The following is a 26,726-nucleotide window of genomic DNA, read 5'->3' on the forward strand; positions in this document are numbered from 1 at the left end:
AAAACAAAAGATGAAATGTGTTTCCATTAAAACTTAATTTTTCCCCCTTCTAGTTCCTTTTCTTTTTGTTTGTTATTTGTTTAGGAAAAAACAAAAGGCAACAAGGCCTTATGCAAAGGCCGTTTGTGTACAGGCTCCTCCGGATGAGAAATGACAGGCAAATTCCAAGTTCAAAGCAGTTTTTGTGTTTTGTGAAAAACAGTAATGAATGTGCCTGTGTGTGGTATCACAGTCCAAAGCCAGCTACCTACACCAGTGCGCAGAGAAACCGGCACAGGCACCAACAGTGTGACCACCAGAGACTTTAGTTGGCTGCAGTGAGAAGAAGATACATTTTTTGTGAAAGAAAATAAATGATTTGTGATAGAAATGTGGCCTCCAACTCCAAAATGGTTCTTGACCATGAACCTCTCATAACAGACTAGCAAACAGAGAGGAATAAGAGGTGCAGAGAAGAGGCTTGAAGGCCCTGGCTGAGGCACTTGCACGTGCTCTGGCTTATTCAAGAAAGTTATGGGCACACTTGAAATCCCCACCTGAATCTGAACCTGAAAGATTTCACAGCATTTACCTTGGTCAGAATAGTAGCAAACTCCTTGATAATGAGAATAGTGTCTTCCTATACAAAATCTAAAGAAAATGTACAACATTTGCTGTATTTACCCCTCAGGGGAGATATCCAGATATAGATAGAGGTATAGCCAAATTCTACATGAACTAAGTCCAAAATAACTTCATTAAAATGAACTGAGTTGGCCTGGATTTACAACAGCATAACTATGCACAGCATTTTACCCACAGATGCCAAAGAAAACACTGCACCTTCTTTCTAATTACATCATGGGAAACTTGTTAATAGAACTGCAGGAAGTTTTTACAGCACATGGTAATATTACATTAGTTTCTACAATGACATCTGGAACGTACACGGAACTCATCAAAAGATTTGCAAATCCTTTAACAAATCTAAAGCATGTTATGAGTAGATCCCCTAAAGTTTTAATCATATTTCCACGGGTTTCTTTCTTAGTTTAAGGTTAAACCCCCAAAGTGATGCTGAAGGTAACAAATCAGGGCCTTCCCTCGTAGCAGCTTTCCCATGCAAACAGCTCAGTGTGCCTGTCACTGTTGAAGGCACAGTTGGTGTGCAGCAGAACACTCTTTCTATAAAGCTGGAGATCATATTTGCATTCACAGCAATTTCCATAACTGGGCAGTGACTGCACGTTTCCTTGCCCAGCCCTGAGCCCTTTGTTGCAGTGACAGTTCCCGCGGCGAGGGCGCTGCAGTGAGCGGGGCAGGGCAGACCAACATTCTCTCAGTGACAGCCACGAGAGATGTGGGATGTACACAACAAAACTGCGCCTAAGGGGAAAGACAGCAAAGTTGGAAAGGCAGGGCAAGTTGCAAGCAATTTCAGTTTGGGATACTGATATGGTAAGAAACCTCCTGCATGCCAAACAAACCACACTGTAGCTGAACTTCACCCACAAACTCATTGCCCCTCGAATCCAAAGTCCCCATCTGCATCCCTGCACATCCAGACTGGAACAAGCATGTCCAAAGGCTGGCAAGTATTTTCTTTTTGAAGTTTTGCCCGCTATTAGGAAATTGTAGGGGATCATTTTCTGACAGGGGACGTGCATTTGCAAATTTAAAATTTGCATCTAATTTTTAAAATGAAGATTTAGGGTTTCTCCCCCTGCACATTCCTGCAGCACAGATATATGTGCTTTGAAAGATTTGTTTGGTGAAGAATAAAGATGGCAGTTTTCCTATAATACATGGTGGTTGTGTTCCACAGAGCACCGAGACAGAGGGAATAACACTGCTGTAAACTCAATTTTGACTCCTGCTGTTTTTCCTGAAAGCAATACACTAAATACTATCTGTTTGGAGACCCCAGCGTGAGTCTATTTCAATCATCCTTTTCATAACTTAGTGCTATGAAAGGCCAAAAAAATTGAAATACTAAAGTTTGCTTTGTTCCCAGGTCCTCCTGTTCTTGAAGCAAACAGATCACAAGATCAACAAAAAAACCAGCTTAATGACACTTAAACTTGTGCCTAGTATTAAAACTGATTAAGAAATTTGTTTCATAGGCGATCCCAAACAATTGGCGGCCGCAGCAGACACGGGAAATGTTTGCATGGAAGGCCAGCTGTATGATTAGCCTCTGCCTTCATTTGCCCAGCAATTTAGGGGAAACCCTGCATTTAGATCCCATACAACTAAAAGGAATTCCCAAGGAGATTACAAGATTTTGATCTTATTGTTTAATTCCTGTGGCTGAGAATGAAAAGAAGCATTGCCTCAATCTTTGGGTAAAGGGAAACCCAAAGGCATTTTGAAGACTATTCACACCACTCAGCTTAAAAGATGGGCTAAGGGAACTGACAGGCTCTCTGGAGTCCCTCTACAATAGGGAGAGCAAACTTGCTCCAGGGGAGGCCTTAGTTCAGCTCTGACAGACCTGCTCCTTCTCAACTGGAGAAAAACTCCAGGGAGAGATGCTGGATAATTTATCTGCTGAAATTTAGCATCAAAATTGGTGTTGTGTGAATGAATCTCCATTTCCCCTCTACCATTTGCCTCAGCTGCTCTTGGGCATTAATTATATTTTCCTTGGGCTTTTTTAACTGCAAGCATTATTATTTTATGTGTTGTGGGATAGATGCCCTATTACACCAGTGAAATTGGCTTTGCTTTTCCTTTTTACTGCCACCCTGTTCTCGTCTCTTCCAAGCAATCTCTGACTCCTGATTTTACACACGGAATATTTCCCCACAGAAATGATTTCAAAGAGAATTGTAAAAGCCAGATAATTATCCAGTGATTTGACTGGAGCAGTTTTCCACAAAGCTGATTATTTATGATTTTGAATTCCTCTGAACATATGTGCTGTGCAGAGATCTCTAATCCAAGGGGTGAACCTTTAGTAGTAAATGGTCATGAAGGATCCCACTGGGTGTCCAGCAATGGGTGTCCAGCCCTCTCCCCGTTCTTTCACCAGAGTGCATCCAGGTTGCTGTTCTGGAGCACATCGGGCACATCCCAATCCCCTGCAAGGACTGCACCGGGCCACTGGAGCCAAGTTCAGCCTCCAGGATAGGCCTGTTCAAAGGGCAGTGGAATTTAACCCTCATGCATTTTCCGCAGCACTAAACATCACACAGAGCGGGGTTACTTGTCTCAGCACCTTCTGAGGTACGTATTACATTCCTTAAAGACATGGAAATATATACAGAACAGGAGGGTCAGGTTGGATCTCAGGGAAAGGCTCTTCCCCCAGAGGGTGGTTGGCACTGCCCAGGCTCCCCAGGGCAGTGGGCACAGCACCAAGGCTGCCAGAGCTCCAGGAGGGTTTGGACAACGCTCTGAGGGACAGGGTGGGATTGTTGGGGTGTCTGTGCAGGGCCAGGAGCTGGACTTACATGACCCTTATGGGTCACTTCCAACTCAGGGTATTCTGTGATGCTATAATTCTATGATACTTAAAAGAATTAGCATACCCAGAGACAAGAAAATGCACCCCTCAAATTGCATACTGTATCCCAGGTAAAAAGCCTCAAATGCACACACATCATATATGTATTTCCATGCACATGTACAAATATATGTAAACACAAAAACTTGTGTGCACATCTGAAAAATACTCAACTGCAGATATTCAGAGGAATTTCTATAAACTCCTTCCTCAATCTTCCCTTTTCAAGGCAAGTGGATTTTGTGGCCTCTCACTGAAATACAAGGAAACAAATTTTCTGCATTTTCTTCCAGATATCTGTGTCCTCAGCACCACAATAACACTTGATAAGAATTCCTTCCTTTATTTGTAGGGCTTTTTAATTATTTGTTGGTCTCAAAGAAAAGCAGAAATAGCAGGGGGGTTGGATCTAGATGATCTTTAATGGCCCTTCCAACCCAAAGCATTCTGTGATTCTATGATTCTGGAGTTGCAGAAAGTGGGGATGTGTGAAACCTCAGTCCCCTTCACCTCAGAACAGAAGGCAGCCTAGTTTAGTCCTAAATGCCTTGCCAAAGGCCCCAGCAGGAGCCCCGAGTCAGGGCTGCAGCTCAGCTGCCCTGGTTTTGGTGCGGGTACGCGGCACGGTTCCTGCAGCACACCCAGCGACAGCTGTGATGGATACACGGTTACTGGCAAGCACCTCACAGCCCTGCTTCCTTATCTCCCTCTTTAAGAGATAAGCTACTTAATATTTGCCCCTGGCTGATACCAACCAGTGTGTCATGATAGGACTGCACCCGTGGTAACCTTTTGAGCAGACGCAGGCACTTCCAGCCAGAGCCCCAGCACCGGAATGCCCTGCGAGTGCTTTCACAGTCATGACTCACAGAAATGCTTTCTGTTCTCAAAAGGCCACAAGCAATGCAGCAGGACAGGTTTGTCCACCCACTGCATTTTGTTCCAGCAATTCTGGCACAGAGCTGAATCTGGGATCAAATAGTCTTAGGAAGCCAACATGCCAAGCTTGAGGAGTAGGCTAATGTAAATATATAATGGCGTGGGAAAAAGTCTTTTGTTTGTTAATGGGAGGTGATACAGAATATCTGTTGTTCGGGACAAGCAACCGCAGAGTTGTTGGATTGCATTCAACAGTGCCCAGTTGTCTTTCTGGGGCAGAAGTTGCTTTCCTCTCTGTGCCTGTGTGCACATGCACCTGGCAAGGATTTCAGTACGGCAGTGCCTTAACAAACTTTTCATTCCACGAAAAAAAGAGGGGGAAAAGGGTATTTTGTGGGAATCTAAGCAAGAAGTACCTGGAGATGGGTCGCAGCAGCATGGTACGAAAATATGTGCTTTGGAAATCTCAGCTGACTACCTAATCCAAAGCACTCGTGGAGGAAGGGGAGGAATGAGGAAGTCAGTTTGCGGTTACCACTTCTCTGGCTGTGAGATCCAGAACATAATTACGGAGCTACAGTTCAGCCAGCTTTTGACAAATGAACCACCAAGAGTTTTTTCTGCATGTTTTCTATTCAAGTGTATTTAGTCATAAATACCTGGTTCTAATGGCATTTTCTTAGTCAAACAGAGCCACTCCTAAGCACTAATATTCTTGGTATAAGACTGTTCTTTTATTCTAGTTGAAGGTCTTTTTAGAGAAGTTGAATATTCTGGATTTTTTTCAGCCACACTAATTTCAGCTAATTACACCCGTAGCACTCTACATCTCCAAACCCTTTGCAACAGTTCATATACTCTGTGCTGGGAGGTTGCCATGAAAGAGAAATAATCCCTGTGATATCCAGTAAAGTTATCAAATTAATTTTATAAAAGGAAGAAATCATAGCAGAAGGACACAGACATCAGGTCAGACCACCACATTTCCTTGTTCCCAAGGACCTTATTCAAATTCAGCTTCTCTAGTCTCCAGGATAATAAAACAGAAACTCCTGACTTTATAATGCTCCCAATTAGCTTGTCCAGAGGTATCCTCATTTGAGGGGGATATAAATCTATCTCTCTCTCTCTCTCTGTATCTATTTTTATATACATAAATATCAACTTTATTTATTTATATCTATAAGTATCAAAGACCTGGAGGAGGAAGCAATGAGCCATGAACAATCCCTGCTGGTCTTGCTGTATGCTTTGGCTGTATTTGATAACTTAATATTAAAATGATAATGTATGTGAGCAAAAGATTTATTTTTAATCAGTGCATATTTTTCAAATCATATTACTTTTGAAGTCAGAGGCAGTACTCTTTTTATTCTTTGCACTTTTAGAAGCAGATAATGAGAGGTACCTCAGCCCTTTTGGGGCTTAATTTCCTCAAGTGGAAATTAAGATTTAGTAAATGAAATACCCTTTACCAGTATTTGAACCATTTGTATAGTTTTTGATTCTGTGTAAGCAAGTTATGCCTACATAAGATACACTTAGTGAAAGTACCAGCATTGTCAATTTTTGTTTTCAGGTATTCCTGAAACTCTCTCCCCATCCCTAACTACCTACCATCAAAGAGAACAAACAGAAATCAAATTTTTCAAAACCCAGCCAAATGGATGCTTTCCCCAGGGCCTGCATTTGCTTTTGCTTTCAAAACAGCACCCTCAGTTTTGTTTAAAGCCTTTTTGCATTCCAGAGGTGCCTCTTTTCCCTAGATGGGTTCACTTGAGCTTCTTTCTCCACTTCAGCTTTCCAGTGAGCTCCACTCCCTCCCAGTGTGGTACCTGTTCCCGTGTCTCTCCTCAGGCTGAGGCAGATCCAGAAGCCCTTGCAGAGGGAGTTGGCCACGGTCCTGAGCTCCTTTCTGCTGGCACTGCAGCCCAGGGAAGTGTTTGCCTGCTCCCATCATCTCCAGCTGAACCAGGAGGCAGCTCAGCTTCCCCTTCCACTGGACTGCAAGGGAAGAACATCAGCTTAGGGAGCAATAAATCAAACCCAGTCCTGCTCAGCTCCCACTCTACACCCAGAAAGCCAGACTAGAGGATGCTGTGACCTAAATGAGAGGCTCCTCTAAGTCTGGCTTCAAAGGTGATTAAATCCCTCTGGGTTCTGAACATCTCATCCTAAATTACCCATTTCTGTTTGGAAAATGTTGAGACATCTTTTGTTCAAAAGCTTTGAGTTTAGCGTAATTCCCATGTTTTCCTTCCCTTCAGTAACTCGGCTATGGAAAAAAGACCTCTACAGGGAAATTTCAGAATTAGTCTCAAAATGATAATGTAGCTCACACAGTCAACAGAAGCACCAGGAAGGAAAAAAAATTGATAAAAACTGGTCCACAAAAATTAAAAAATGGAAACTCCTGAAAAGACAGAGTCTGTGCAGAACAGTAATGCTGGCACAGATCCTACTCGGTATGGAACTGCAGCACTTATGGGGCTGGCAAGGCTACACACATTTATCTGTCCTGTAACAGTCACACACTTGTCTTGATTGGAAAAAACTCTCAAACTTTGCAAAGAAAAATTTCTTTGGTAGGAAAAGAGAGGTTAATCAAGGTCAAAATACGGTAGAGTTGTGAGGCATCTCTCAAATTCACCATAAAAACAGATTAGCAAGTGAGAAAACTTTTGAGAGTCGGCTTCCTTGTATTATTTTAATTATATATTATAAATACATATAACATATACTAAACATAATATATAGTATGCAATTAATTATAATTATAGAAATCAATTAATATATGAATCAATAACACACTAAAACAAATTAATATAAATTAATAATTATTAAAATTGATGTATTTCAGTAATATATAATGACATATATTAAGACATAATTATATATTATATAATATACCTTATTGCCATATTGTTAAGACATTATATATTTATATGCCGATATGCTATATTAATATGCCAGTATATATTCTCTATTAATAATTATTATTAACTATATGATTTTCTATATTATGAATGTTATTAGTTATATACTCTGATACATTTAATCTAAAAGCTTGAAAAAGAGGAGGAACAAGATACAGAAAGATTTCATGATTATCAAACTGAAATTAGTTGGCTGGTCCAAACCAGACCCTATCTAAAATCCAGGGAACCATAAATTGTTGTGCTTTCTCTGCAAGAGAACACTTTGCAGGACCCTGGTGTGTGGGAATCAAGGAGCACATGCCAGGTGTAGCGAGGCACAGACTTAGACTGTTTTTTAACATCACTGCAGACATTGGTGAGACACAGGAATACTCATCCCAACAGCCATACCACAGGGAATTAAAATGGGGTTATTTTCAGTCTTTTTCAGCATTTCCCCGCGGAAAGGGCTTGGCTTCTCTGCACCGTGGGGTGGTGATACTTCTGCACCCTCTGGGGTAGAACAGGGCAGAAGGCAAGATTGATTTCCAGAGCTACAGACAAACTGCTGGAAAACTTGGTGTGGGCACTGCTGCTTCTCCTGGCAGCGGCTCAGGAGGACACTCGGTGGCCAGCGCTGGAGGAGCTATTGAAGAGCCTGAGGAACGGGAGGCACTCAGAGACCAAGCACAGCGGTTCCCCGGGGACACTGCAGCCCTGCCACAACGCCAGCAGGCCTTCACTGAATCCCGCATTATTTTGCCTTATTATTTGGATCGTATTTGTTTTCTTGGTGCTTCCCCAAAAGCCAGCACCAGCGTCTTTCTTTGCAACAAACCAGTGCAAAATACACACGCTGCCATGAGAGCAAGTTTCTACACATCCTCAGCACAGGCTGAGGACTCGCTCTGAGGTGGATGAGGCAAACAAACAAACAACCCCACCCAGATGACAAAGCAAATATTCCATTCCTGTCATTTTGGCTGTGCACGTGTCAGGAAATCACAGGCACAAGGGACGCCGTGCTCGCAGGGATTGCTGCCCTCGGGAACTGCCCTGTGTCCAGCAAACTGCCACCACCGAGGATGTGCAGAGGCACAAGCCCAGGCTGAGCACACCTCAGACCATGTTTACACACTCGGGGCATGAATAAAGGCAGAATTTTCCAAACTATTTTAATGTAAATACAGGGGCGCCCAGCAGTTGTGCCGGGCCGGCTGCCAGGGAACAAATGTGCTGCAGTGTATTCCATTTACCCCCAAACAATGGGGAAAGGGCCCTCTCGGGCTGTTCCAGCCGTGCCCAGCGCTGCTACGTGTCTGCCCACAGGTGCCGTGCCCCGCCAGCACTCCCGTGCGCTCCCATGGATTTGTTCCCTGCCCTTGCTTCCCTGTCCCAGCGCGGCGGCCGGAGCCCGGCCCGGGTGCCCAGCCCAGCAGGCACACGCGGCGCTGGCAGAGCGTGCTCAACTGGAACCTAAATGTTTTTTACCTTCTGGGACAAAACCTCAGTGTAGTAATGATGATGGGTAGCAAAAAAATTTGCTAATGCTGTGAGGTTTTCTTTCCAGTATTTCTTTTCCATTATTAAGTGTGCACATTACAATAAGAAACAGATTCAGTTCATGCAGTTTTTCCTTTGGACATAAACACAGAAAAAAAATAATAATCATATGGTTCACTGCACTGCTCCCAAAACTTTCAGCTTTCTGTTTGCTATTCTGCTGCTGTGAAATACTTAGAAGTGCATCCTGGATATTAGCATACAAATAGTGTGTATAATTCAGTATAAACTGGATTGTTTATAAACATCAAACATTATTTATAGTGCTCACACACATCACCATGGAAACACAGTAATTGCTATACCATTAGGACACAATTTCTCTGTGCAGTGAGGGAGAATGGCAATTTATCTGCATCTGGGTGGTTTCACATTGCTGCTTGTGGCCACTGATCTCCTCTCCAAAGCATCTTTTGGATGTGGAATTAGTTTTGATTACTGAAGAGAAGATTAGATCAATATAAGAGTGAGATGAAACAGAAGAGCACATGTGAAAACACTGCAATTATTGCATGGGAGTGATGTGAACTGTTCAGTGGGGGGGATTCAAAGACCAGCTGAGGAATTTGCAGCCCAGCCAAAGGTCACTGTGGCCAGTGCTTCCCGCTGCCGATGGTCACCGTGTGCTGCCCGGCAGCCTCGAGGAAGCACAGTATTGATTGCAGATTCAAAAGGTAAAAAATTAGCAAGAACAGACACTCTTGTTCCTAGTTCTGCCAGTAAGGTCAAGGATTGAACAGACCACAGAAATGCTTTTCCCCTTTCAAGAGAACAGAGTATGCAGAGTGCCAACATTTAAAGGTACAGAAGAGTATAGGGGCAGAGTTTATAAAGGACGGCTACGTCTGCATATAGAGAGACACCAACTGGGGGTTTTGTTAATATGAGTAAGAATATAAGGCATTAAGATCATTGCTTTCTGTCTGGCACTTGAAGTGGAGGCTGTGATACAAAGAAACATATTCTTGGACCTAACAGTGTTAATGGCAAGATTGTCCCACCTTGGCAATAACAGCTTCCTGCTTGGTCATATCTGCCTGACAAAGGCCCTTTAAGAGAGCTAACAGAAAAGGGATGGAAATTCATCACAGCATCCTCATACCAGACTGTATTAAACCACGGCTTGAACTGATCATATGGTTGAACATAAGAAAATATAATAAAATTCTCAGCTGTAATTATCATTCCTTCCAACCAAGATGTGTAAGGGTGAGCAAAGAGGATCCTTGTGCTTTTGATGCAAGGTTCACACTGAGGCTAATTTTGCAATATCACCGCAGGCAAAACTCCTAGAGATGCTAAGTTGGAGTCACAGGGTTGCTCCAAAAAGATTGTATATAGAAATTCTCATTACTGCATGAATTGAGCTTATTCCCCAGCTGGATTTCCTGTGAAGTGTCCGGCATTTTGTCCCATCAAAAAGTGCTCCTGATTTCAGAATGGAAGATTCCTTTGTGCAATCTGTCATAATAACATGAAACCAGAATGGCTTCTCTATTTCTGACAGAGGTTTTCCTCTCAGAAGGGGAAAAAAAAAGGTCTTCTCCCCCCCTTGCAGATGTAAATTCTGCAAAGTACTTCGGGAGCCTTTAGGATAAAAAACCTGCTTGAGTAAACACAGGGTATAATTATCATCATCTGTCTTCTCTGTGAATCCATACATTTTATATTCCATTTAAAACAGAAAAAAAAGTCCTCGACGGGATGTCTTCCAGAGCACCAATTTAGCTAATGAGAGTGAATATCAATGACTGCTGGCTAATCAGAATGGTATTAGCATAAATTTTACTTAATGAGGACATATTTGCTGGGTGCCAGGAGCAAAATGGTACTGAGCTAGATTGTAAAATGCAATGGATGGGTAAGTCTCATCCGGAGAGAAAACCAGCAGATCAAATAAACAACTGCATCAGAGGTTCCTGTTAAACTAGAACTTTTGGCAACCCGGGATTTTAACCTCACTTGAGGCTTTTCGAATTTTTTCATTACAACAGAATGTTATCAACTCTAACTGTGATGAATTAAACACCCTGGGGAAAGCCTGACAAGAGATTCAATTGAACTCTATTAACCTCACGTGGGTAGGTAGATCACTGAGGGAACTGGCTTTCTCTTTCATTTAAGGCATGCAATAGATGCACTCTGCTGCCCAACAAAAGTGTATTTTCCCTTTGTGCATTGTGTAAGGCTCTCCTGAACAGTTCCCACTGCCGCTCTCAGCCCCAGAAGCAGCAATGTTACATTGCCCTCTGTCTGCCTGCCAGGGATCTCGGGCGGGACATTCCCTGGGGCCGCTCTTGTCCCGAAGGAGTTAAGTGCCAGCAGCATCCCAGTGCCCTTCAGCTTGCTGCATTTCTTCCCCTTTATAGAGAATCCCTATTAGACAGTCTGAGAAGTCTCCATGAACAATATGAAAGATTTTTGTCTACAGTAACATAAAGAGGTTAGAGTTCAATACTCTCACAAAATATTTAATCTTGTGAAATGCTTTTTGTAGTGTCATTCTTGTATATACCTGCTTTGAAATTCCTAACCTCAGATTCTTCTATGTAAAGGAATATAGGGCACAAGTGTTCTTACCTTTGATATACTATAGGATCTAACAATATTTAACTGGTGAAGTCATTTTTGTTTCCAAACCTGTGTCTCAAATATGCTTGGGAACGTGGAAACTCACAATGCCCTTATTCATGACATCAAAATCAGTTCCATGGTAACACATTGTGATGACAAAATACACAGATTGCAAGGTCACAAGTCACACTTAAGAACAGGCAGGGGAGAAATTGTTAGTTTAATGAATAACATTAGCCAGTTCCAATAGGAATAAAAATAAAGAAAAAAAATAAAGTGCCTAAAGTAAACACCCTTAAATGCACTTCAGAACCATTTCATCTTAAGTAGTTCTTCAAAGGCAGAAGGCTTCCACAGCTTTCACCTCTGCAGCAAAGAGAAGCCCACGTGAAAAGAAAAGAGGCACCGTAAGCTAATGATGGCCCTGGCAATGCTTTTCCTCTCCATGCACAGAGAGAACCAGCAACTGCAGGGAAGAAATGGGGGAAGAAAAGGAGTCACGTCCATTCCAGGCTAAATCCCCCAAAGCAACCAATGATTCTCATGCTCAGCAAGGACTGGGTTTTCACACACAGTGACAAGCCACTTCTGAACCTCGCATTTCCTCAGTCTATAGCCAGGTGTTTGGAATATTTCTGTCACAGAACTGTGGGACAGATCCTCCTGCTCAATTTGAAGTGATGTCCTCGCTGCTGATTTACTCAGCGCTGCATCACAAGGAGGCAACTCGGGTTTATGGGGCTGTGATGTTCTCAGGACACCTCTGACATATGTAGGTATGAGAAATCCCTGCAACTACCTCATCACCTGGGTAGATAAAGCCTGCAAAAGGGAGAGAGGAAGGGAGAACACAACAGAGGAAATTCCCAGCCCAGTATCCAAACAAATGCCAGGCACCTCTGAGACTTTGCCATCGCCATCAGATTTGCTTGTGACTTCTAATGGCAACGACAGGAAAAATGTGGAGTACTCCAAGCAAATGAAGCAGAAAACCCTGTGGTTAAGGGAACGTTCCTGCATATGGCATGTCTTAGTCATTAGGTGCTTGGTCCATGAAGTCACTGTACAAAAAGTAACAAGCACACTTTTGAATGGGTTTTCCCTCCTGACTCTTACATCTAAACCTTCTTTGAGAGCACAACTGAAATATGTCACATACAATCTATTTGACACAGCTGTGTCATAAAATTGGCACTGTATGTTCTATGCTTACCACAGTCTGAAAGGTCAACAGAGAGGATAGATTTCCTTTAACCTCTTGTTTAAATTGCAACTTATTTTTATTAGAAAAGATGTTATTTTTTTTTACCATATCATGGCAGACAGCCCTATCCCAATACATCCTTACATAAACAGTGACTGAATAGCCAAAAAACAAATTGCAACTTAAACTCTACAAGGAGAATCACCACAGATTAGTTTTCTTTCCATATATCAGAGCAAATGATTTGAAAGGTAGGAGCATTTAAAAAATAGATCGGGGAGCAGCATCTTTGATTTTTATTTAAATGATGTAAAATCACTGCATTATTAAAAAATAATGAAGCCTGCTTTGGTAAGGCATTAACATTTTTAACATATTCCTGAGCTCTGACAGTGAAGGGGATGGTAAAATTCCCTCTGTATTATATAAAAGGGCTTGACAGTTGCATACATACTTAACCACAGGTGGGGGGCTCTTCTTAATTTGGTGTCTATCATGTGATGCTTCATAAGCAAAGAATAGCAGGCCATGCTGCTTTATTCAATCGGGTTATGCTTTTACTCTTTCTTCCTGCGTGTGAAAAGCATAACAGAACTAGCAGAGCAGAAGTAAGATGTGTTTTGTTAGTTGTCTGAAGCCCTGGGGCCCGGAACCGGATAAGTCCTGATATTATACCCTGGATTGAGCAGAATAAATCCATTTTGTTTCCTCCAAACATTTAGCCATTAAAAAAATATGAGATAGAAAAACAGACTTTGCTGTCTGCATGCCTTCTTGTAAAGCTTGTATTGTGGAAATGTCAGAATCATTAGGTCACTGGCATATATTTTGCAAGCTAATGCTTCTACTTTAATTCTCACTGGGGACTGCATGTCTGCTTTTCAAATAAAACCCAGACTGAAGATGGTGAAGAGAGCTTAAAATGATGCTGGTAACGCTCTGTGATGGCTGATAACACTTCAGGATATGAATAATTAGGAAATTATCAGCCAAGGTTGATACAACTACAGCTATTAAAGCACCAAGCCCCACAAAAGTAATTGCTAAGTGTTAAAATTGCCTCATAAATATTTGTGGCTCCCTTTAAATGTGTGCAGAGACACGACTGAATAAAGTTTTAAAATAAACACAGCACAAGAAATAAATTTAATATGTGAAATCATGCACACAAGAGAAGAAGCACAGCGGGTTATACTTCAGAGAAGACAAGTGGATGAATTTGCTCCCAAATCACCCAAGGCAGATGCAAACAGTGGTCAGGGAAACACAAGCCCCATTCCAAAAATAGCTGGTTGTCTCTCAAAACACAGATCACTGATAAAATCTGGCGGGAGTTGAAGAAAGAGGTTAATAGGAGTAGACATAATAACACGAGGAGAAACACTCTCCACTCACAACTGGATAAATAAGTCTCGAACTTGCAGTGGTTCCTCCTGTGCCAGAGCTCTGACTGCCCAAATCAGCTGCTCAGCTCTGCACAGACACGTTTCACTCTGTGACTGAGCACAGGAGCCCCTCTGCTCCAGAGAGAAAGGTTCACTGACAGTCCTCCTGCAGGAGCTCACCCAGCTCCCCTGGCAACTCCTGCAGCCCTGCCCAGGGCTCCCAGGCTTGGCACCTCCAGGCTCTCCACCTTGAGCTTGGGGCTCCAGTGAACTCAAAATAGCCCAGCAGTCGAATCCCAGCCAAACCACCGAGTGCTGCCTCGTTTTTATAGCATGGCCAGTTGAAACCATTCAAAACCACAAGTTTACTGTGATTCTGATAGCAGTTTATAAATCAGCCCAGCCTTATCTGCAAATTAATTTTGAGTCAGTAGGCAAGTTGGTGAACTTGAATAAAACTTCAGCCAAACACAGTTTTTATTCTGAATTTCTAAACAAGTCCTTAAACTAAACAAATCCCATGCAGTTTCTGTTTTCACTGTGGACATCTTGCACAGCCCTAACTAGATGCAGATTTTTGGGTCCATTTTCATACTGCCAGCTCCATAACAATCCTCCAGGATATATCCTGACTGACTCTTACAGGAACTTCATGACACACTGGCTTAGAGTTACATTGCTCCAAAACAGGAAAATCAGCTTTGAACACTGAAAGGTGCCATTTCACCTGGCATTTTCCAGGCTATTAGTTTAACTTATGAGTACTTTAATAAATCAAATCTTTCCTGTCAACTTCTATAAAGTGAAAATGCAAGACCCAAACAGACGTGGGCACATGCACAAGCATAACTCCACAGCCATCAGAACAGATACACACTGTAAAACCTGAATCACGCTCTGATGGAGAAAACTTGTCAAGTTTTACTGATCCCTTTCTTCAACCTGGTCTCCTCTCTATTTATTTTACTTAAAAATGAGTCTGGCTCTACAACCTATGCAAAACCCATTCTGTGTTACTCCTCTGAAACTGTACAGCACTTGCATTATCCTGTACAAATATAAGATGAGTTTAAAGGCCCTCAGCTTTTACCTGTAAGTGCCTCCCCTTTTCTCCACTGCAGAAGTGAGTAAGACAGTCAGTAAATAACTCATTAGAAATGCTAAATTGAGTTTTGCTCAATTTTGTTTATGATTCATTCTTGTCCTTCGACTAAGTGTATCGGGAAAAGATGAATTCCCAAAAGCTTCATTACTGGAATAAAATAATTTTCAGAATGTATGCCCGAAAAAACATTAAAGTATAATCTCTGCACTGTAAATAATCCTGTTAAAGCAGCGGTGTCTGACAAAGAGCAGAATGTCCTCTCAAGCATCTGTACCTTCCGTGAATGTCTGTGGACTCTTCAGAGAGGAAGACGGTTCACAGGGAAATCTGAATTACACAGTTTCTCTGAAATACTGTGGAAGGCAAGTATGTTTGGAAACATTTTCAAAAAGGGGATATGTATTTTCAGAAATGGTTTTGGATATAAATTTTCTCTGATCACTAGATCAGGGGTATATCTATTTATTCTTAACTGCTACACAAAAAGACCCTGCCAAGTATTGGCCTCAGGTATTTTCCTTTCCAGATCAAGCACAAGAGCAACTGGAACATGATGAAAAAGAAGCCCATGTTATTGCTCCTGTGAGCATGAGGGCAATGTTTTTGTGGGTTAGAGCAAAAGAGGACACGCTGCAAGAGAACCAGCCATCTCAAAGATGTGGAGCACTTCATTTCAGCCCGGCTTTAGATTTTTAGCTGGCTTTGTGGTGAGCCCTCTCTGCCTTGTTTTCTCACTAATTCCCTCTTTTCACAACTGTCTCACTCTAGGTAGGGCTCGCTGTGGCTGAAGGAGCAGCCCAGCATCACTGTGAGGCTGCTCTCTGTACTCTTCAGAAGGCCCTGGGAGTTGGGGGAGACTCCTGCTCACTGGAGAAAGGCCAACACCACCCACTTGTGCCAGGAGGATGGTCTGGGTCAATCAGCCTCACATGAGTCCCTTTATGGAGCTAACCCTCACAGAAGCCATTCCAGACATGGGAAGGGGGTGACTGGGAGCAGTCAGCACGGATTGACCAAGGGCAAAGGACAGCAACCAACCCCTCTGCCTGCTCTGCCGTGGCGAGCAGGCCCAGCCCTGTGGACAGAGCAGTGGGGAAGGCAATGCATGGTGTGCACCTGGGCTTCAGCAAGGCTTGGACACAGGCACAGCCCAGCACCAACACCAACAGAGTGTGTGTGCCAGTACTGTGAGAAACAACAGAGAGGAAAATGCTGTGGGACTCTTTTCTTATGCAGCTACGAGATTTTAGAGATTTTTTTTTAGATTTGGGTGCATAAGTTATTCTCACACCCAGAGAGTGTGTACAGGCTACCAGTCAGCTGAAGTTACCAAAACCCCTTTGGAAAGAAAACCTGTTTATAGGAAAGGAATTGATAAAAGCTTTCTTTGGTGGCACTAGAGTGAAATCAAACCACTATGTCTGGATATGAACTGCATGTGAAAGTATAACAAAATCTTGAAGAAATAACAGTTATAATTGTTTTCTTATAAAACATTGTCAGGAAAAGGAATACTTACTCAAGAGGTGAAAATGCCAGATATTAGGTTGTTAAGAAAGTGAATACAGTAGGAAGACAGAAGCCATTAAAAGCTCAAAAATATATTCTCAGATGTTTTTAATGGCATAGAAAAGCTATCAATGGAATACAAAATAAAGTTAACAGAATTCAATTTCCCCATTATAGATGTGCCAACACATACTTAGAAGCATACTTAGATGAAAACTTAAGGAAAAAATGAGACTTATTGCTCTGAATCCAGCACCTTTAGAAGGGGTCTTTTGCCTACCAGCCCCAGAGCATGGGAATACACCGAAGGTTACTGATGGTATTTTGCTGTAAGGACAAAGAGTGGAACAGTATCATGGACACAGAGCTGGTGGTGTAAGCTTGGACCTTAACAGACAGCAATGTAAATGTGGAAGTGAATAATTAACTTCTGTAGGAAAACCAGGACTGATCTGGGGGCCCTGCTAGGCCTTGGGGGCTTAGAGATGGTTATCAATATTTCTTTACTTACACAGAAGGAAAGTACACACAACATGATAAATTTGGCTGAAAAAAAAAATCTCTCCATTTTGGCTGCCATAATTGTTGAACTCAAAACTTTAATCTGCAAAAAATGTGTATGAGAGACACTAATCACAACAATTAGCCTAAGAACAGCTTATGAAGAAGACGCCCTTCCTTTGATTTCTGATGGCAATTGCTGTACAAAATCATCCACCAACCCCGCTACGTGAGGCCTCGCAGCAACACTTTTGCAATGATGGGAATCATCAGAGACTGTAGTTAAAGCTGCAGGAAACTCAAGTGAAGCTGGATGCCAGTGAAAATGGCCAGGAAAATGAAAAGCTTCCAGTGCTCATGGCTGCACAACCCCCTGCTCCTCGCTGCAGAACCAGGCTGCAAAGCTCTTATGCCAGTGGTGGAGAAAAAAAGAGTTGCACAGACTGAAAAAGTTATTCTTTCAATTGCAGATGGATGATTTACAGCTGGAATAGAAACCTGGAAAAGACCTCGTGTCAGCAGACACTCTGTCTGAGTTTTCAATAAAAGAGAGGTAGTACAAACACCAGAGCCCGATGTTGTTCGTGTAAATAGGTTCAGGAAAATTCTCTGGGTCTCAGACAGGATGGGGTCTGTCACTGCAAGACACAGTAAGGTAAAAAGGAGCCTTTGCAAAAGGTAATGCCCCAGGCAACGAGGGCTGGCTGGCTGCTGAACAGAAACTTACCCCTTTCCCCAGTTGGGAGGAGAAATTTAGGTGGCAGATGGTACTTTACTCAGAGGTTCTAGGTCACTGGTGTGTAACACTGCCTGGTCCTAATCCCTCCCTGGATTTCTCCCTTATTTTGTGCATTTAGACCTCAATGGAGGAAAATAACTTATAAATGTGCTTAACTTTAAAGAGGTGATTAATGCCTGAAGACATCAGTAGCAGGTAAGCACATAATTACTTACGTCTAAAATAAAGATGAGATTTGTACACTCTAAGTGCATTCCTAATAGGATTTCTTAAGGGAGATTTTTTAATCTTATTTTGCTCACCTGTAGAGAGTCTAGCAAAAAGATTTCTCTGAAGAAAAAAAAAAAAAGGCAGAAATGTTTCCTTGGCAGGGACGTTTCAAAAAGAAACAAGATTTTGATTTGCTTGGAACACAGCATATTTTAACATACACTGATTTCTTCAAACATTTGCAGAGTCTGTATGAGGGGGCTGTCAAGCCAGCATAATCCATCTTTTGATTTCTGAAGTGTAATATCTCTGCCTGGACTTCTGATTGAGCCACAGTAAACAAGAACACTTCCTCCCCTTTCTGCAAGGCCTGTTTGATGCTGTTTCTCGATCTTGAATTAGTTGTTGACTCACATCAAATGCAAATCAAGTCCTTTTACAGGATGAATCATCTCTGCCCTTGGTTAAGGGGGTAAGAAGAGATGAGAAGGGAAACAGTGCATTTCTGGACAATGCTGATGACTGAGGGCTGGTGTGACTCATGCTTAGGAGGCCACTCTGCACTTTCAAGTCAACAACTGAGGAGATGAAGAAGCAACTTCAAACGGGGCTTTCAAAGGGAGAAGAAAACAGGAACTGGGTTAAGCTCCAGAGCAATGCACACAGCCACATCCTGAAGCCCCCACTGATGCAAGACTCCCAGTGACATTACCTTTAAGGTTTCCAAGCACTAAGCTTAGAGTTCATGGTTTAACACTGACCAGGGGTTAGCTGGGCGTTTCAAAGAGCCCAAAGTCCACTCAGTAGAGTTTTAAAATAATGATTTTCTGGTCAGATTTTGTAACAGACAGGAACCAAAAGAGCTGTATGTCACTGTCCTCAAAAAACCAGTTTCCTTCTCATATCCACGGCATTGTTATGAAAACTGGGGGCATTTGCAGGGCTATGAGGAAGAGGATATGGATGGGGGCATTTCCCCTTGCTGAAAACTAGGTGTGGAGGACAACTCTCAAAGAAGGATCCAGTAAACCATTTTCATATCCAGCCTAATTCTACTCTATGTGGAAATTAATACAGAGTTAGAAAAATGTCTGTCCATGCAGCAAAGGATGTGTTTGCTGAGGAGAAAGAGAGAGAGAAGTAACACATTACAAAATCAGTAAGGCAGGAGTGTACCCACTTTGCCGTTTACCATAGACAGAGATAACCATTTCTTTGCAAACGGAGGGGAAAAATGCTTTTTATTCAGTTCACTAAAAATTGAAAGAGATTTTTGGCTATTCCCTTATGGACTGTTTTGGGGAGGTATTATTTTTTTTAAATCAAAGATTGTTCCATGCATTACTTTCCTACCTACCACACACAGTACTGCAGATGAGCCCCTTTTATGTTCAGGTACACCAGGCTTAATTGCAGAACTGAGACTGCTCTCTTTGGAGGACAAGGAATCAACATGTCTTGTGTGCAGGAGCAAGACTCTGTCTTAATCCTATAATAATTTTCTTATTCCTTTCATATTCTTGTCACTGGTGCTTAAGACAAAAACTTGGCAAAAGGGCTTTAAAACAAAGCCAAGGTATTGCTTAAAAGTTTAAAAAGAGCAGGCAAGAAGAGATTTACCTATTTTTAGAGCAGCAATGAAACAAATACTTTAAAGAGTTAGGATGACTTAGTTAAGAAAATTTTGGATTAAAGAACAAACATAATGAGGATTACTTGGGAATTATGTGACGACACAGAGATGTTCCTGTTGTTTTCTGCTCTGAGCAGACCTTCTGCCTCAGCCCAGCCTTTCTGGGACAGTTCTATGGTCATTCAGCATGGACAACACAGGCACCAAACCACCTGCCTGATTTTCAACATTAATAACCTTCAAACCTTCTCTCTGCCAGAAATGCTCCCGAAGGCAAGTCAGGCTCTCATAAGACATTGCTCCTTTAAACCAGCATTAGATTTCTGTCTTGCCAGACCCTCAGTTACTGCAGTTTTCAGGTCTTGGCTAGCACTGAAACAGTTTCTGTAAAATATACCACAGATAGCTTCTAATTGGAAAATATTTGCATGAGTAACAGTGTGTTTCATGTGCGTTCAGCCAGTTATGCCCCTGGTTAAAAGAGTAAAGCCTCTAAGAAATGGTTGAGAGAAAATGTCCACAGAAGGGACTAGGATGCATTTGTGGCAGCTGTTTAAAGTGAAAATAGAAAATCAGGTTGCCCAGGTTTTCCATTTTAATATAACTTTCTAGTTGCCACCCGATGCCAAGTTGTTAATTACACACACGTGGTGTAATAGTCAAGTGGTGAAAATTTGAGGCTTGTGGCACAGAATGCTTATGGTTTTGCAGAGATTGTAACATTTTCCAGTGAACGGAGCCACCAAGGTAAGACCCCAAATTCCCACCTGCAAAGACACAGCAACAACTCCCACTACCCAGCAGTACCTCATGTGCACCTCAGATCAGCTCTAGTGGAACCAGTGCATACTTGTCATTCATTTAGGTAAACTCATATTTTGGGTTTTCTGCTGTAAATTAGACAAACTCATGTTTTCTGGCTTTAAATTCCTCTTTTTAAAACATCACTTCAATTACTTTAACTTGTACATGAAAATGCTGGAGGAATAAACTCCCTGGTAATAGTTATCTTTTTTTAATAAATAATACATTTTGTCACATTTTACATAGCAGTGTTCTCTATTTCCTCAACCAAAATGAGATTTAAAAAAAAACTAAAGCAGTGCTAGCCCCCAGTGTCAGCCATACCTCCTGCACCTTCCTTTGTGTCACAGTTGGGCACAGATTCATCAAGGGCAGCTAGTGCAGTTCTGCTGTCCCCCTGTTGCTTCGGCTCCCGGGCCGTTCCTGCCCGGATCAGGGCACTGGATGGAGCTGGACGTGTGGCACCTGCAAGCCCTGAGGAGCAGCCTCTGCCCTGCCCACGTGGGTTGAACACCTCCACAACTCATGGGCTTGCTGAAGGACCCTGGTTCCTGCACACTCTGTGTGCAACCCCAGCCCACAGACACAACCCTCTGAGAGTTCCCAGCTGCCCCTGCATACACCTATTTATCCAGGTCACCATGTGTAACCAATTAACAGAAATCAACACTGCACGACAACAGCCCTTGCTCAGGTGTTTCTTGTCTACATTTCACACTCATTCCCAGTGAGCTCCAGTTTGGTCCTGCACTCATTTGCTCTGAGATGCTGTCACTGAGAGCTGTGACCAGGATCCCCCCGGGGATCAGGCCAAAGGCACACACAGACACAAGCAGGAAGAAGCAGCAGCGCTCCAAAGGGCTGGCAGCCTGAGCAAGGAGGAGATGTGGGAGGACAAACAGACAGCGAACAACACTCTGAGAGGCTGAAGTAGTTTAGGAGCAGAAATCTCACTTACTTTCAACAGTGCTTTTGAAAACTGCATCCAGCATGACTTCTCCAAGGTCGCACAGGAAGTCAGCAGGGAAGCTGAGATGAGTAGCAGTCCAGCATCCGCAGGACCCCAAAGCTCCTCCAGGATGGCTGGAGGCAGACTTCAAACAGTATAGATAACCCAACTGTGAGATTAGATCCGAGCCAGGAAAGAAGTCAAATAGTCCAGCAGTGCTGCTGAAAACAAGGAACATGCACTGGCCCTAATGCTGGCCTCAGCTTCCAAACCACTGGAAAGAAAACCATGGCAGCAAGGCTTGCAGAAGAAAAGGGCTCACAGCCTCAGCAACAGCTAGGAGGGAGGGGGAAAAGGACCCACAAACTCTGCAATCATCCATACAAAACTGCACCAAGCTGTAGGGCTAGCGAGGTCCTCGTGGTGTGACGAACAACAGGCACCCCTGGCTCGGGACTTACTGCAGGCTAAGATGAGAGAACTGTGACTGGGAAAGAAAACCAATGCAACCAGGAGAAAGTAGAAAATGGAAGAAGGGGTAAGGGGGAGGGAACAAACCCAAGTCCCTAATTTCTCTCATGCAAGGAACAGAAAGTCACAAACTTCAGGAACAACCTTGAATTCTGGTTTGGGCTTTCTTTTTATGTGGGTATTTTCTTTCTTATGGTGTTTTTTTATTCTAGCATGATGCCAGCAATAACAAACCATATGCTGCAAGAGATGGCTGTCCAGGTAAGTAATGAGGTGGTAAAACAAGGGTTCCTAATGCCTCAGCCCCCTGCCCTGCCAAGGGGTGGCCTGGCTCCAAGGTGCTGAAGGACAAATCAGTGTGGAGGCCAAGCAGTCCCAGCCTTCATCAGTCAGTGGGTTCAGCACAGTCCAACAAAACTATTAGGACTTCTGAAGACTTCCTCTAGACTACCCCGAAAGACCACGCAGGGGAAATGTTCATGCTGTGTTTGGAGAAGCAACCAGAGCAGCTGCCAAGCCCCAATCCCTGCCCAGGCACACCCCACAGCTCACGTGCACAGCCCCAGGCTGGGGCTCCAGGACAAAGGGGACCCTGCACACCTGAGGAGAGGAGGGGTTGTTTTGCTACCAGGTCTGACTGGAAGTGCTTCCTGCAGGCAGTGCACCAGAGTGGGGTGTTGCACTCAGGCTGCTGCGGAGATGAGTCACTAAGAGCTCTGTGGGCACACCATGGCAGCACTGCAGGAGAGGACATGCCAAACTCCACACAACCACCACAGATAATCGCTTTATCTGTAACCTTTACCTCCTCAGTGAATCCACAGACCCTCAGTGCACAGAGTACAGTGTATCAGAAAGACTCCTAACAAAAAAACCCAGCACAATTTGGACACTTCCCTCAGGGAATAAGCACAAATAAATTTCCAAAGCAGCTTGTTGCATGGCAAAGTTGACTCAGAAGCTGAATTTTGTGAAGTGATGCTCCCTTTGCCTGGTGACACTGGGCACAGGGAATTTAGCAGGCATGGGCATGTGTCGGTGGTTTTAGGAAAAGGGAGTAGATGACAGATATACAAATGTGGAGATTGCCCTGAGCAGACAAGGCAGAGCTTGTAGAAAATGCAGTGAGGCAATGCAGACCTCCTCTGGTGATGGTGGTGTGCATCTTCCCCTGGAAATTGTAGCTGCACACACCCCCTCTCCCCAAATACACAGCCTTGCACCACAGAATACTCCCGACTTGCACCACCAGCTTCTCTTCCCCATATGGAAGGTTCAAGTAGTCATGTAGTCCACTTCAAGTAGTCAAGTAGTCCACTTCACTAAGCTCCACAGAAACACTTGGAAGACTAATAGTCTTCTGCAAATGATCCTGTTAAAAAGATTCACCACTGGCAATTTCATTCAACTATGTTGTTAAGTATGTTACTGTTAGTCCTGCTGCCTCTTGCTCATGTAGCTGCCAACTATGTGATGGCAATGCTCAATGGAAAACATACTTTTCTGTTAAATAATGGCAGGTATGTTCCCTTGAAAAATCCAATCCTGCCACTTGGTTTTGCTTCATACATGCCAACTCTCAGGAACAGGCTCTGGGGGACAACTCTTGAACCTTGCTGTGGGAAAGGGAGGTCTCTTGCTGAGAGCTGTTCGGAGCCTAGGGAAAGTGAATGTGGGGCAGCATACAATCAAAAGGGAAGATAATTCAAAATAAGGGAGCATTTAAAAATCCTTTCTTTGGCTAACACTGGCAGTAAATGTCTCACTTGAAATACTGCAAGAAAATTCAGGTTGCCTGCATGGGAGAGCTACGGCAGAGCAGGAAACTAAACCCAGTAATTAACAGTGAGATTTTAGCTCTGACAACATAAAGCATAGCACAGCACAAGGAACTGTCTAATATTTTGCATTTTTCTATAAGAACGAGGGCAGAGTTTAAAATAATGCAGGGGGCTTGGGTGAAAGTTAATCATTCAGCAGCAGCTCCCAGCCAGGATCCCCTGCCCCCGTTTTGGAGCGGGGCCGGGCTCTCTGTGGGCACTCAGGCCTACATGCGTAGATCATGTTTTGCAAAATTGGTGCCTGATGTCCTGGCTAAAACAATTCAGCCTTATTGCTCATGCAAAGAGCAGCCTGCAGTAGATACAGCAGAAGCACAAGGGGAGGGCTAGAGGACTTGCCTGGTCGTTCAACCATGAGGGTGTGCTGAAGGATTTCTCTCCGGGGCTGCCGGCGCAGCCCCACAGCCCACAGGAGCCCGGCCACTGCGCACACCGCGCGGGGAAGTCATTCAGTAGTCTGATTAAAATAACATCTTCTAATTCCCTTTTTGTTGTAATTTACAGCCTCTCTCCTTTGGCTGAACCTGCCAGCCATCCTGGAGGTGAACAAAGAGAATGTGCTAAAGTTGCCAATTCTGGGGCCTGGTGTGAGAGAAGGCCTTTGTTTCCAGAGGTTGTATTTACTCTGGAGACAGTTAATCAAAGCTCCGCAGAGCATTGTAATTCTGCTGTTCCTTTCGGACGGGTATGAACTCAGTGTCTGATCCCTGCGACCGCCTCTCCAATCCCCTCACTAAGCTCACTCCAGTGTAACTCACACCAGGGCCGCTTAAGAAACATCCAAGCTTTTTCAAAATGGCTTTAGATAATTAAATTACATCACTTGTGTTGTTGTATTTCATATTAGCACCATGGACACCAACTAACACAGCTGAAATGAGTATCAGGACTATTTCAGCAGGAGGACACTTAACACCTACAGCCCAAAAGGGGACTTGGATGGAGCCAGTTCCATTGGGGAAGCGCACATTTGGGACAATACGGCCAATTTGTCACATGGCTAATGTAAAACCAAGGGACAATCCATACAGAGACACACAAAACAGGCAGATGCTAAAGGTGTGTGTCGTATATCTTCTGATTCTCTCAATTCATTATTAACCCTCCTCTAATAATCCACATTGCCTTAGACCACAAAGCTGCACATACAGCATTAATGCCTGATAAGTCATTCATTTTTCATTTAAAAATCACACAGAAAAGTCTCTCTGAAGTCCTCTGGAGACACCCATACACACTTTTTTTTCATATACAGCTGATCAAAATAGCAAATTATTTCAAATAACCACATTCTTGACTTGATTTTACACGAAGTCTGGAGACTATGATGAAAGACTCTAAGGCAAAGCAAAACTACACTGGATCAACTCATGCTACTCAGACTCTGACAGATCTCATTGTAGCTTTGTTATAAAGCACAAAGCTGTGCTTCTCTTTTCAGCATAGAGTTATATAGGGAAGAAACTGTCTTGATAAAAGAAATTGTGTCCTACTTAACATGCAAATATTATAAACCTCTTTTGAAACACAGATACTTAAATAAACAGCTTCACAAAGCCAGTAAAGGTTTTTTAACATGGACGTGGATGCAGTTATCCTAGATAAACATTAACTATGAAGATCACTCACTTATTTTTAAACCGCTATTTATTTTTTAAATGGTTCCATTACACAAATGCAAACAAAGTGCGCCAGAAACAGAGTGCTCTGAGACCAGTCCCCCGAGCACTGCCTGCGTGCATAAATCCAACCCAGAATATGCCCCATGGGCAGTGAACTCCAAATAATTTCAGCCTGTCTCCTTGGAGAGAACGCTGCTGTATCTAGGATCAGTTCTGGGTGGTCTCCAGTTGCACTGGAGAGACTGTTTTAATACAGATAATTTAACATTGTAAAGTATTTTGGGGTCTTTGGGGAACGATGGCAGTGAGAAAACTGTGGTATTTAACGCAGTTCCTTCAGCCTCTCTGTGAGAGGAGCCTCACCAACACCTGCCTATGTCACCTTTGGTTTGTTTGGACTGAACTTCAGCCAAATCGTTCCAGTGTCAGCCACATGCTGAGGCTGGGAAAGGTGCACCACGTGCCAATCCACCCAGTCTGGTGGACAAGGCATTAGACTGGGACAGGGAGCTATGGATTTGCCCCCAGTTCACTCACTCAGCTTTGGCAGTCTCTCAGCAGCATTTTGTACAAATATCTGCACCTGTGGGCAGGCTGGGGCTTCCTGTGTGCTACAGTGCAAACCCAAACAGCAGCAGCAAAGCACCAAGGGGCTGTGCCGTGAGCTCCTGATCCGAGGGTGCCGACACACCAAAGCCCAGGAACAGCTCAGAAGCTGTTTCCCCCCCTTTCCCACCGGGAAAGCACCAGGGTAATGCAGCTACACTCCAGGTTGTGGCCTGCTGGGAATTGCCTCATCACATGGCATTTGCTCCTTGACTTCTGAGCAGTGGAGCCCATGAGGTGATGATATACAATATCTGTTCTGCTTTCCCAGTATGGTGTTTCAATGAAAATCATTGCAACAGATACCACAGAAGCACAATCTGCGCTCAGAAACAGCAGGAAAGGTGATCTGTGATACAAGCTTGTGTGAAAGTGTAGTCTACCACACAAATGAAATCAAGTCTCTGACAGACAGAGGAGGAGAGCAACACAACCCCAGCCCACAAGCCAGGGCATTCAGATGCATTAACAAAAGATCAGGGCCAGTCATACAAAGGTACTTGAACACAAAGCCCTTTTGTGGCATCAGAAGATGATTGTGATCTCATAAGTCCAGCTCAATATCCACCTGAAGCACTTTAAGTTTGCTTCTGTGCTTCCTCACTTTTGCTTTCCAGCTTTAGATCCACATCAGCATCTGAAAGAAAGCTGCTTCTGCTGAACCCCACAGACTGTCACCCCATGCTCTTTATTCACACTGTGCCAGTACAAGCAACACTGTAAAGT

General features: G+C 43.3%; 1 long non-coding RNA gene across 4 annotated transcripts in view; it reads right to left on the reverse strand.

The window, feature by feature from the left end:
• Positions 1 to 26,726, reverse strand: part of LOC108503064 — a 132,255-nt gene that overhangs the window by 65,002 nt on the left and 40,527 nt on the right. For all 4 annotated transcript variants that reach the window (XR_001876715.1, XR_001876713.1, XR_001876714.1 and 1 more), the window contains one exon: positions 6,202 to 6,370. This is a non-coding gene — a long non-coding RNA (uncharacterized LOC108503064). The remainder of the gene's footprint in view (positions 1 to 6,201; positions 6,371 to 26,726) is intronic.

Source organism: Lepidothrix coronata, unplaced genomic scaffold (genome assembly GCF_001604755.1).
Source record: "Lepidothrix coronata isolate B3197 unplaced genomic scaffold, Lepidothrix_coronata-1.0 Scaffold129, whole genome shotgun sequence".
Classification (NCBI taxonomy): domain Eukaryota; kingdom Metazoa; phylum Chordata; class Aves; order Passeriformes; family Pipridae; genus Lepidothrix; species Lepidothrix coronata.